The sequence below is a fragment of the Aethalodelphis obliquidens genome, unplaced genomic scaffold (genome assembly GCF_003676395.1).
Source record: "Aethalodelphis obliquidens isolate GAN/ISIS:26980383/991018 unplaced genomic scaffold, ASM367639v1 scaffold5, whole genome shotgun sequence".
Taxonomy (NCBI): Eukaryota; Metazoa; Chordata; class Mammalia; order Artiodactyla; family Delphinidae; genus Aethalodelphis; species Aethalodelphis obliquidens.
The window spans coordinates 48,616,985-48,629,324 of record NW_020837949.1 but is presented as its reverse complement, the minus strand read 5'-3'; positions in this window follow the sequence as shown (position 1 = coordinate 48,629,324).

Genomic DNA, 12,340 nt, shown 5'->3' with positions numbered 1-12,340 from the left:
TATCCACCTGGTGTTTTTATTTTGATGAATACCCTTTTGGATCCCTGTGCCCACGCAACTTAACGGTTGTTACAATTCTCTACGGCTAAGGGGAAAGACAAGCCTTAATTGTAAATTTGTACATGCTTTATTGCCAGTGCAATGGCATGAACACATTTAAATTGTCATTCCATTTAATTACTCCAATTTTGACATGGACCTACCACAGATAAAATTGATGGCATGAGTTACGAGCACCATAAAAAAATCACTGCTTTCTCCTCAAGGGGTGAGTATTAAGGTGTTCTTCCATATTCTCTACAGTTATCTGCATTAGGTGAAGAAAAAAATAAAGCATGGTAATAGGACACCCATCCTCAAATTGCTTCCTTCCAAACTGAGTAATGTTTGTGACGTGACAATGATGCATGATCATTTTTTTTAGCTTCTCTGGGTAAGATCTGTGACATTCAAAGAAAAATAAACAAATAAATAAGTAGGCGAGTGGACAAAAATAAAGTTTTCTGCTAAATGAATCCTGTGTTTAATTTCTATCATATTTGCTATTTCTCGGCTTTTTCTCAGCAATATTTAAGATACTCATTATGCTTTTGCCTGAAACAAGTGAAAAACAATCTCAGGAGCTGGGTACTAAGCTCAAGTTGTGTGCAGATGGACAGGAGGTATGACAGGGCTATGGTAATAGTCGTCGCTGGTAATTTAAAACTGGCAGTAAGAGGAAGTCAGCAGCTCTATTCAAGTGAGAGAGTGGCAGTGTGGTGCCTGGCATCCTGGCACATGTAGCCAAGTGGAAAGGTGCCAGAGATCCTGGCTGAAAGAGCATAAAGTGCTGGCTTTCTCTTCCACAAGTTGACGGAAGAGCTTTAGCAGCACAATAGCAATGTTTTATTTGGCCACATTAAACTGTCTGCTACTTGAGTTCATTTTCCACATTCTAGTTTATGACTCACTGAAAAAAGAAGTTAGTGTTTGCTTAAAATGTCTCCATAAGGGCTTCCCTGGTGGCGCAGTGGTTTAGAATCCGCCTGCCAATGCAGGCGACACGGGTTCAAGCCCTGGTTCGGGAAGATCCCACATGCCGCGGAGCAACTAAGCCACCTGTGTGCCACAACTACGGAGCCTGTGCTCTAGAGCCCACGAGCCACAACTACTGAGCCTGCGCGCCTAGTGCTCATGCTCTGCAACAAGAGAAGCCACCGCAATGAGAAGCCCGCGCACCGCGATGAAGAGTAGCCCCTGCTCACCGCAACTAGAGAAAGCCCGCACGCAGCAACAAAGACCCAACGCAGCCAAAAATAAATAAATAAAATTTAAAAAAAAAAAGTCTCCATAAACCTCCCTCCCTGTCCCATGGAAAAAACCTAAATTTCTAAATAAATCTTTAAATCCATTACCCAAATAGATGATGAATCAAAGCATCTCTTTTCTTGGTCTTTTAAACTTGAAACTGTCATTGAAAATAAGCTCATATTTATTTGGCTATTGATCAAGTAGAAATCTTCAATAAAAATATTCTGCCATTTGGTTTCATCCCAAGCTTCCTTTGTCTTTCAATTAAGAAATGGTTTTATGTTATACCAATAGAGTGAGATATTCAGAGAATTAAATCAATAGACTATAAATTATATGTGAAAGAAAACATCAGGTCATTGCCCTGACACAACAGATTTATTATTAAAGTAGGCAACTCCATGCCAATTCACTACATTAGTTTTTATAAAGTAAGAGACAGGGAGAGAGCAATGATAACTTTGGCTTTCTCTTGCTTTTAATGGTTCATTGATAATAGCTACTTATCTCCTATTATTTTAGCTTGCTATAATAATGTCAAGCCAAGAAAAAAAAAAGATCATCACCATTATGGGAATGTATATTTAATTCAAGTTTGATGGACTATTCCTTAATCTGATTCATGTATTTGTAGAGTAGCCAGGAACACTCTAAAATGCATAGTGATTCTTAGGTACACATAAAAACTCCATTATACAGGTTACAGTAGGTTTAGAGCACAAAACATCAGGCAGTTTTGGTTGTACTTTCATAGGCATGTTACTAGATGAACAACCACATTGCAAAGCCTACCCCCAGCCCACCAGCTCAAACCTACCTGTGCTAGCAACATCAAGAATAACAGCTGAATCCTAAGTGGACCCTTTAGCTTCACTATGTTTCCTGGAAACTACTGTCTTTGAAAATATAAAGCATATTTTTGCTCCAAACATGCATATGGACCCATACTCCATTTGTGGATTCTCTGCATTTCCCTTGCTATTCTTGAATAATTATTACCCTGATTTCAGTGGAGGTTTGATACAGGCTTCTAAAGGCCATCTCAAATGAAGGAGGAATAAACTCACCTATTTCTTTTGATAAGGCTTAAGGAGGGGGATCCTCATCAACCAATCTCCCAGATACTTTCTTCCAGGGAAAATGGGATTAAATAAATATTAAAGGTGAGGAGGTATGATTGAATCAGGGAGGGAAGGCTGACCACCACCACCACTACTTCTTAGTGATACAGGAATGATAAGTAAAAAAACCCTCAGGTCTTCTTGGCAACAAACGGTGTCTCCACCACTGCTTACCCTTGCTGGTTGCCTTATTACTGATCACTCCAGATTCTCCACACTTCTGAATTACACTACTGGTGTTGCACGTGCAATTTCACTCTATTTATAAGTAGTGGTTACTCATATCCAGACTATAGAGAACTCCTAAAACTCAACAATGAAAAAGACAACCCAATTCAAAAGTGAGCAAAGGACTTAACAGACATTTCCCCAAAGAAGATATAGAAATCACCAATAAGCACATGAAAAGATGAATGAATGAATGAGAAAAATGTGATACACACATACGATGAATACTACTTAGCCTTAAAAAAGAAGGTAATTCTGCAATATGCTACAACATGGATGAAACTTGAGGACGTTATGCCAAGCAAAATAAACCAATCATAAAAAGACAAATACTGTATGATCTCACTTATTTGAGGGCAGTCAAAATCATAGAGACAGAAAGGAGAATGGTGGCTTCCATGAGCTGGAGAGAAGACAGGAAGGAGAGTTATTGTTTAGTGGGTATAGAGTTTCAGTTTTATAAGACGAAGACTTCTAGAGATGGATGGTGGTGATGGTAGCACAACGTTATGAATGTACTAAAACCACTGAACTTTATACTTAAAAACTGTTAAGATAGTAAATTTTATGTTATATGTATTTTACCACCATTGAAAAAGAAAAAAGTAGTGGTACTATACAACTCTCCATAAAGGCTAAAATATAACTGGCAATTCCAAGCATTGGCAAGGATGTGGAGTAATTGGAACTCTCATACATTGATGATGAGAGTATAAATTGCTACAAGTACTTTAGAAAAGTATTTGGCAGCATGCATTAAAACTAAACATATGCCTAGCCTATGATCCAGCAATTCTACTCTTAAGAATATATCCAAGAGATATGAGTGCACATTCTCACCAAGAGACAGCAACTAGAATGTTCAACTTTACTCAGAATAACCAAATATCAGAAACATCCCAAAAGCCATCACAGTAGGATGGATAAATGAAATGTGGTATATTCATACAGTAGAATACTACACAGTGATTTTTTTAAATAAAAACTATTATTACTAGTTATAACATGAATGAATCTTACAGGTATTACATTAAGCAAAAAAGCCATTACAGTACCTACTGTATAATCCCATTTACATGAAATACAAGACTAATACATTGGTAGACGTCAGAATAGTGAGAGGAGGGCATTGACTGGAAAAGCACAGAACAGAACCTTTTGGGGTGCTGGGAAAGTACTATATCTTGATCTAGGTGGCAATTATACACGTATGCGATAAATCTTAAAAGGATTATAGAAAAAGGTCAGACAGAAAAGTCTACTTTTGTATGGTGGTATGATTTCACTTATATGACAGTCTGGAAAGGGTAAAACTATAGGGATAGAAAACAGATCAGTGGTTTTCCAGGAATTTAGGGTGGAAGGAGGTGACTGACTTGCAAAGGGACACAAGAGAACTTTGGGGGATGATGGAAATGGCCTACATCCTGACCATGGTGGTGCTACATGACAGAATATAGTTATCAAACCTCATCGAACTATACATTTTAAAAGGCTGAATCATCTTATAGCTGCTCAGATAACTTTCTAGACCCAAGATGGATCCACTCCCACCTGGGATGCCATGTCAGCAAACCAAAACTTAGATAACTTTTGTGTCCCTGTGATTGCTCCGCTAGACCAGAAACTCAGTGTACCCGGTCAGCCAATCCCCAAATGCCAAGCCAACTCTCACCTCAAACAAGGTTTGACTCTGTGGCCCCAGCCAATCAGATATTTTCTATTTGTCTCTTCCCTGTTCTTAATTCTTTATCCTGTTAAAGGTTCTTGCTCCATTTTGCAGTTCTCCAAAAGGAGACTGTTCACTTCTTGAAGTGTTAAATAAGTTCATTTGTATCACCTAAATTGTCTTCTTTAATTATTTTTTAACATAACTAAATTAGAATTCAATACCTACTTTAAAAATATTTAACAATCTGTACACTTAAGATTAGTGCAATTTATACACTTACTATACTAAGTATATTTTATACTTCAATAAAAATTGTGAAATTAAGATTTTTTAAAGTAGAGCTTAAATGGGTTCTAAGACATGTGTTCCAGTCCAAACTCTGCTACTGGTTTGCTATGTCAAACACTCTAGTTGTTGCAACTAGTAGAAACATAGAAAGTATCATGTCTGGAATGAGCCCTGAGGTTCATATAGGCTCCCTCACCCCAGAGAGGAGAAGTGATCTGTGATGTGCCACACAGCTACTCAGTGTGGAGTCAGAAACTAAAACCTAGGACATCTGGCTCTCAAACCAATACTCGAGTTCAATTCCAGTTCAGGGGAGATTGAAAAGAAAAGAAAGGAAAGCCAAACTGACCATTTGGCACTGCATAAGCCGCAAATTTTCAGCTAATCATGCAGCACTGGGCCTCTGATGGTACATATTTGGTCTCCACTTCCAAAGGTACTGAGAGAACCAGCCAGAAACTTGCAAAGTGCCTTGAGCTATTTAAGCAGCTCTACTTGAATAATCTGAGGTTCAGATAACAGCAATTTTCCATAAAATGTAAATTATGGCGGTCCCCATTTAGGGAGCTCCAACTCAAAATCAAATCTTGACATATCATCTACCAGTCCAGGGTCATCTCCAACACCACTTAGTCACGCAAAGTACACAGACTGTTCTACTACTGGGAGAGTTATTTTAGGGTATAATCTAGGTTATATAACCCTTAATTAACTCCTCTGAAAATGTAATTCCTCTGTAACAAAGTCAACTTTTTAAAGTGCACACATGCACAGACAGCCAGATCTTAACAAATCCTATAAAGTAGTGTTCACGCGCCATACAGTTCCCAACACTGTCCTGACGAAAGCACGAACATGAGTGGTCCTGCCATACTTCTCTCTAAAATTGAGACATTAAGGAAGTGTTAAATCAGTGGCCCCTACTTCCCCTTTCTGTGCTTTGTTTCTACCTAGATGACCCTTTGACCTCCCATCCTCTCCCGCCACTCTAAGGCCCAAGCACCAACTTCTCTCTAACTTCCACCCCCCTGTCAAAACAGAAAAGGCCCTAGTATCAGTTATTTACACTTTTTGACTGACTGATTGGTTACACTTTAGTGTCAATAAGCTTTAGTCAGTATATTCATTCAAGCAGCATTTACCTGTAAACCATTTTACACCTCATTGTATACTGAAAGGTCGATTCTCCATTAAAGAATTTTGAATTTCAATTTAACTTTAGTAAGCAAGTAAGAAAATACTTCGGAAACATGGAAGAACTTGAGATCACACTTTGTGTACCCAGCCTTGGGGAGTCATGAACAGCATTAGAATAGCTGAGAGGCTATAGAAAGAACCCAAAGAATTTTTCCCTCACCCACTCACTCATTCACCCATTCATGCATTCAGCAAACGTTTATCAAGTGTCTACCATGTGCTAGGGATTGTACAAGGCAGAGAGAATGATTAATAAGATATGGTCTCTATCTTGGAGTACTTTACAAAGAAGAGTAACAGCCTGGTTAAAAGAATTTAAAGTCCAAAAATAAGAAGTGCTCTAACAAATGAAATGCTGAAGGAGGATGATTCGCTTTCCCTGGGACAGGTTTCACAGAAGACAGACCTATGAGCTCAGCTGGAAGGAGTCTGGCAGGCCGAAAGGCAGAGAAAGGGGCAAAATGGGTTCCCTAAATCTTTTGGCCAAATATACTGGGGAGATGGGAAGGAAATGGTTACCTTTTTTGTGCAAAGAGCATTTAAGGCAGGAGGAGCTAACACCAAACCCAGTGTCCTCTGCAGCCACAAAAAAGATAACTTGGGCTGTGGCAGCAGCTGGGGCCCTTCATTTCATCTGTAGTCACATGACCAGGCCAGTTGATGATAAGCCAAGATGCCCGGAGCCACTCAAAGGGAAGGACAGGTGCAAGCGCTGTCACAGAGCTCCATGCTCAAGCCACACTTGTAAAGATGTGATTTCTCTATCAGGACACATCATCGGAACATAAATTTTATCCGTATCCTTTAAAATAGTTACTATTTGGTTTTGCTCTGTTTTCAGCCGTAGAATTTCCAAGTCTTTGTTAGTGTCAAATTTAGGTTAACAAAGAGAAAAGGCTGGTAATCAAGTAATGTCCTTACTTCAAAATAGCTCCCTTCTGACTAGGAAAGTCTTACCTAACTGTAGCAGCTAAAAGCTTATTTCTGGGAGCTTGCTGAAGACATGGAATTCATCTCCCAATTCTAACAAGGCCAGGTATGTATCCACAATACCCAGAGCCACCCATGCCCCCTTTGCTCAATTTCTTGGCCTTAGCAAATTTCTTAGACCTTTAACCCCCCTTGTCCCAAAATTTGCAGGTGAATAGGTTGTGTCATGAAACATATTTGATGTTATCTTAGTCTATATCTAGCATTTTGTATCATAAATATTTTTCTGGGATTCTAAAACACAGCTCCTAAACCCCTATTTTATTCCAACCTCTGATAATGTAAGAATGAATATTCATTCTTTCAACAAACATTTATCCAACAATGAAGTAAATGATTAGTTATTCCCCAAATACCCATTCTCTAGTATCCTTTGCATTTCCTAGTATCCTTTGCAGCTAGGTGTGGCCATGTGACTAAGTTCATCACAATAAAATGTGAGTGGAAATTGTGTGCCACTTACAAGTCACTTCCTTCGTAGGAAATTGCTTGCCTTCCACTTTCCCTCTATCACTCTTCCTAAAAACTGAAATGGGAATGGGGAGGTGACACAGCTTCAACCGTACAGACAAGACCTAAGGAATGTTGGAAGAGCACAATGGAAGATACCCACCTTATGAATGACCTCACGGAGCTAAGGCAGCCCAGCAGTCTGGGCTCTTATATTTCTCTGAAATTTTACATGCAAGAGAATTAAAGTCAGCCATATTTAAGCCACTGTATTTTTAGATTTCTTTGTAACAGTAGCTTAGCTGGACCCCAATTAATATAAACAATCATTCAATGTCCATTGAGCATTTACTATGTGACAGGAACTGTATGCTGAGGAAACATAAAGTAGTGAATGGACAGAAAAGCCCTCTGGGCATAGGTTGCTTATGGTCTAGAAGAAGAGACAAAATATATATATATAAAACTACACCTGCAAACTCTGATAGTATGTAAAGGAAACAGAGGGTGCTCAGGTAAGGCCTCTCTGCAGAAGCATCGTTTAGCTAAAGCCTCAAGATCTTAGAAGAAAATGGGGAGGGGGGAGTGATTCCAGGTTGCAAGTCCCTCAGACAAGAAAGAGCTTGGCTCTTTGGACGGAACTCAAGAAGCCAGGTGAACAACGTGAGTAGTGTAGCATTAGAAGGAAAGGCTCTTCTAACGAGAGATATAAACACATATATGTATAATTGCATAGTTACACTAAACCATGGTGAATTATCCTGCTTTTAGAGTTGTTCCTAACTTTATTTTCTTTTTTTAAGCCAGAAGTTTTTTTAAAAAAACTTCCTCTAGTCACTCACATATTCCAGATCTGGATCACCTTGAAACCATTAAGAACTCTATCTAACTTGGTAGCATCCCTAGATTCCATCTACAGAATTTTCCCAAAATTAAATCCCCTTTTTCCTAAGCATACAATTTCCCCAGGGTCATTTCCAACTGTCTCACCCTCCATTTTCATCCTTTCTGACTCACAAACACCTGAAAAGCCCCAAGTTTCTACAATTCTGACACTCTTCTCTTTCCATTCCCTTGGCTTTCGCAGTCAAACGGGGGCATGAAGATTACGTTAACATTTCCCCACCATCATGTCTTCTCCAGCAAAGGTCATCTTAAAACCTTAGCATTTGACCCAGATCACATGTTGATCACAGCCCCAACCAGAACTAAAGGCTTACTCTCAAGTTATACGTTTTGGGGAGAAAGGAATGTCACCTGTAATCACTCTATACAACTTTTATAATAAAATCCTAGAAGTTTAAATGTTTAACTAAATTCTAATAAAAATATTAATTAAAAATGTTCTCTAACATAAATCAGGTTATATACTTCATTACGATTTGTAAACTCCTTGAAAGGGGATGGTATCTTCTCTCTGTAAAATTTTGCATCACCTCTGAATAAATATTTTAATTAATGAAGGAGCAGAGTCATGAGACAGGATTCAAATAGAAGACAGCAAGAAAGAAACCAGATGACGAGAGAGCAGAAGTTCCTAGTGGGGGAAGGGATGGAATTAGTGGAGGTCAGGAAGAGGTGAAGTTAGAAGGAATTCCTAGAGCCAGGAGAGCAAAACTAGAGGTATTCTCAAGGGCACCCGCAAGTGATAGGTACGGAACCACTCACCTCCCACAATTATTGATGTTCAATTAGGGACTGGACGGGATGCCTTCATGTCATTCTCAAATAGGAAAGAAAAAGCTAGGAGATGAGAAAGATGAAAAGTAAGAAAAAGAAAAATGGGATGAGTCAAGCAAGTTAGGGTAGAGAGTGTATATACAATGTTATTAAGAATGAATGCTCAGGAGCCAGACGGCTAAGTTTAAAAGTGAGCATCGCCATTTTCTAGCTGGGTGACCTCTCTTCTCAGTTTCACCTTCTTTAAAATAAGGATTTTAATAGTACCTACACCTCATAGTGTTGTGGAGAGGATTTTAAGGTGGCAACCCATGGAAAGTGCTTGGCAGAGTGCCTAGTATAATGTGAGCTATCAGGAAGTGTCAGCTACCCTCGTACACATAGGCTCAGACTCAGAAGAATAACTACTCGAGATGATAAGATAGGAAAGCTGTAAAATAAAATAGGAAATAAGTTCTGTTCTACAACTCAGTTAGATAAATTTGTGTTTTCTTGGTGGACAAAGAAAAGGGCCATCTTTGGCTCTTGTAACATACTTGTTTAGGTTTAACAAAGTGAAAAGGGTGCGTATTAAAAGAGCCCAAAGCTGGGGAAGGAGAGAAAACGGAATTTGAAGAAGCTGCCATTTGGCCATCTTACATAGATACTTTCTAAGCCATCTGGTCCAACTTCCCTCCCACAATTCCAGGCCATAGCCCACAAGCCCTAAAAAAAATTCAGAGCACCACTATTTGGTTTATAATATGGTACATTATCTGGATTCTTAGTTGTAAGCAACAGAAACTAACGGTTGGTTATTTCATTGGAAAAGGATTAAACAAATGGATAGGTCAGAAAATTGCTAGGAAGACTGGAAATCAAGCTTGAAAAATGTTAAGCCCAGCAGCCAGAGCCAATATGTCACCACACAGCCAGTCTGGTAAGGAGACAACTACCCTTACCCCAAACCCTGATGTTGCCAAACCACTAGAGCTAACTGCTGCTGGGTGTTTATCTACAGCACCTTCACAGGGCTGTGCTGGAAACAGATGAGGCTACCGAGAAAGCAAGGGTATGGCCTTTTCTGGCTCACAGTGAGAAATTCTCTAAACATAAAAGGTTCTGGTGTTGGCCAATCCCACTAAAAGAAAAAGGGGAGAGGGAGGAAAGAAAAGAAAGAAAAATATCTTATGTAATAAGTAATGATACTTCCACTGTTTTAACTAATCATCAAATAAAAACTATACCACATAAACACAGATAATATTTATGATATAACATAAGTGAAAAAATGTGGAATTCAAAATTGTAGTACACAATAATTGCCTTTAAGTAAAAGTATGCACAGGGCCAAAGACTGGACTCTAGAAAAAAGCTATATTTTGGGGAATGTGATGGTAATTGGTAATTTTTTTAATTAATAATTTTATCTGTATGATATTATAGAACCACGCTATTTCTTTACTAGGCTATGAGTATTGCAAGCAAATAATTGTTATTCTGAGAGCTTCAATTCTGTCAGCAATAAAACCCTAAATAGAAAAATTAACTTTTTTGTATGCATGTTCATAATTATATATTTTTAATATATTTTTCAACAGAACTAAGATCATTCATAGTGTACATATAGGTTTATAACAACTTAACACTAGGCTTCTAAAATATAAACATTTTAAATCTGAAATTAAATTTAAGGTTAGTCTTAATTACATTTTACTTTCATATTCTTAAGATATGAGGCTTCAGTATGTGAGAACTAAATACATGGGCTGTCAATTTCAACTTTACTGATCACTCACTATGCAATGGAGAGCAACTTAGAGAACTTCTCTAAACTTCAGTTTCTCCATCTGTAAATGGGAATAGTAAATACCCATAAGGCTGTTATGAAGACTAACTGAGATATGATACACATAAACCTCTTAGCTCAGCATCTGGTACCAAGAAAGTTAATAATAAATATTAACATACAAAGAATAAGTTGTCACAACTTGCTAAAGTCTGGATCTCTCTCATAGAAGGAGTGTATTGGATGTAAGATAATGAATTGCAAGTGAAGTCCTTGTGGTTCATAGGAACCAGAATGCCCTCAACTTTCATGGTGTCTGAATCAGGGAACAACCAGGGAATTAACATGCCATCTGAGCAGCTTGGGCAGGGCAATTAAGAAGCCTGGCTTTTTTCTTGATTTTTGTCTCTGTTTCATCTGTCAAATCACATTAAAAAAAATTCTGAAATGGAAGAAATAAAATGGATCAGCCAGTTCCTTTTTACCCTGCTTAATATCCTGTGGGATAGGATGGATGTGAGCAGTCACCTTTTCTGTAAGATTCTTGGAGGTAAGTAGGAAGGAAGAAACCCTCTGGGCATATATCTAGTTATTCAAACCTGCTTATTCTTAATAACTTTTAGATCTTCAGTATTTAATTATTACTGAAATTAATTACTGTTAATTACTATACTTAATATAGTAATTAATCATTAATGTTATTAATATATCTAGCTTGAGATTAACTTTTGCCTGCCAGTTCTAATATCCACTTAAGTACCTATTAAAGATATAAGAAAATATTTTTTTTCTTACCACTATTGCTGCTGGTACCTTTCTGGACCTTAGGTTCTTCACCTGTAAAGTAGAGAAACCAAATTAGATGACTTCTAATGTCTCTTCTTGTCTTAGATTCTGTGATTCAAAACTGAATAATATCAGTAATATTGTAATGTTTGTAATTATGCCAAGTCCTTGTTCACTTATGAAAATTAGAAAAGGGAAGAAGCAAATGTATGTGTTTCTACATACAATTCAATCTGACTTTGTGCAGACTGAGTTCTGAGAATAACTGACTTCTGAAGACTGGCTCTCTTTAGGCCTCATGATACATTCCTCGAAGTTCTGGTTGTTCTTGTTATTCTCAGTCAAGAAGTGTAAAGTGGTAAACTATGAGGACTGGCCCCTTTGGGTGAGGATGAATTATTCTTTTCCTTTATTCTTTAAATGCAAATTGTGACTGATTTTCAGTATATCAAATAACCAAATGAAAGCTGGGGGGTGGGACTTCATGCATTCAAATGTTTCCAACCATATGGATGTTAGCTTTCATAGAGACAACACATTTATATTTTACATTGAATACTTCCAATCTTCTGCACATGTTAGGCATGCCACAGACATCATTTGTGAATATAAACAGTATCTTTCTTCTCCCTGAAAATTATTTCCTTAACCAATTAGTGTCAGACATGAAAAAAAGTCTTTATTAAGTTAATCCTCTCATTGACTTTACTGTTAATTTTGACCTCTCTCTTTAGCTTTGTTTTCATTCAAATACTTGCCATTTGCTAATTTTCCCGAGAAGGTACAGCCATAGTTTGCACATACATCTGATATTAAACAGTCAGCTTCCCCAGCTCTCTAATTCTTTACCAGCATGATAGTACCTGTATC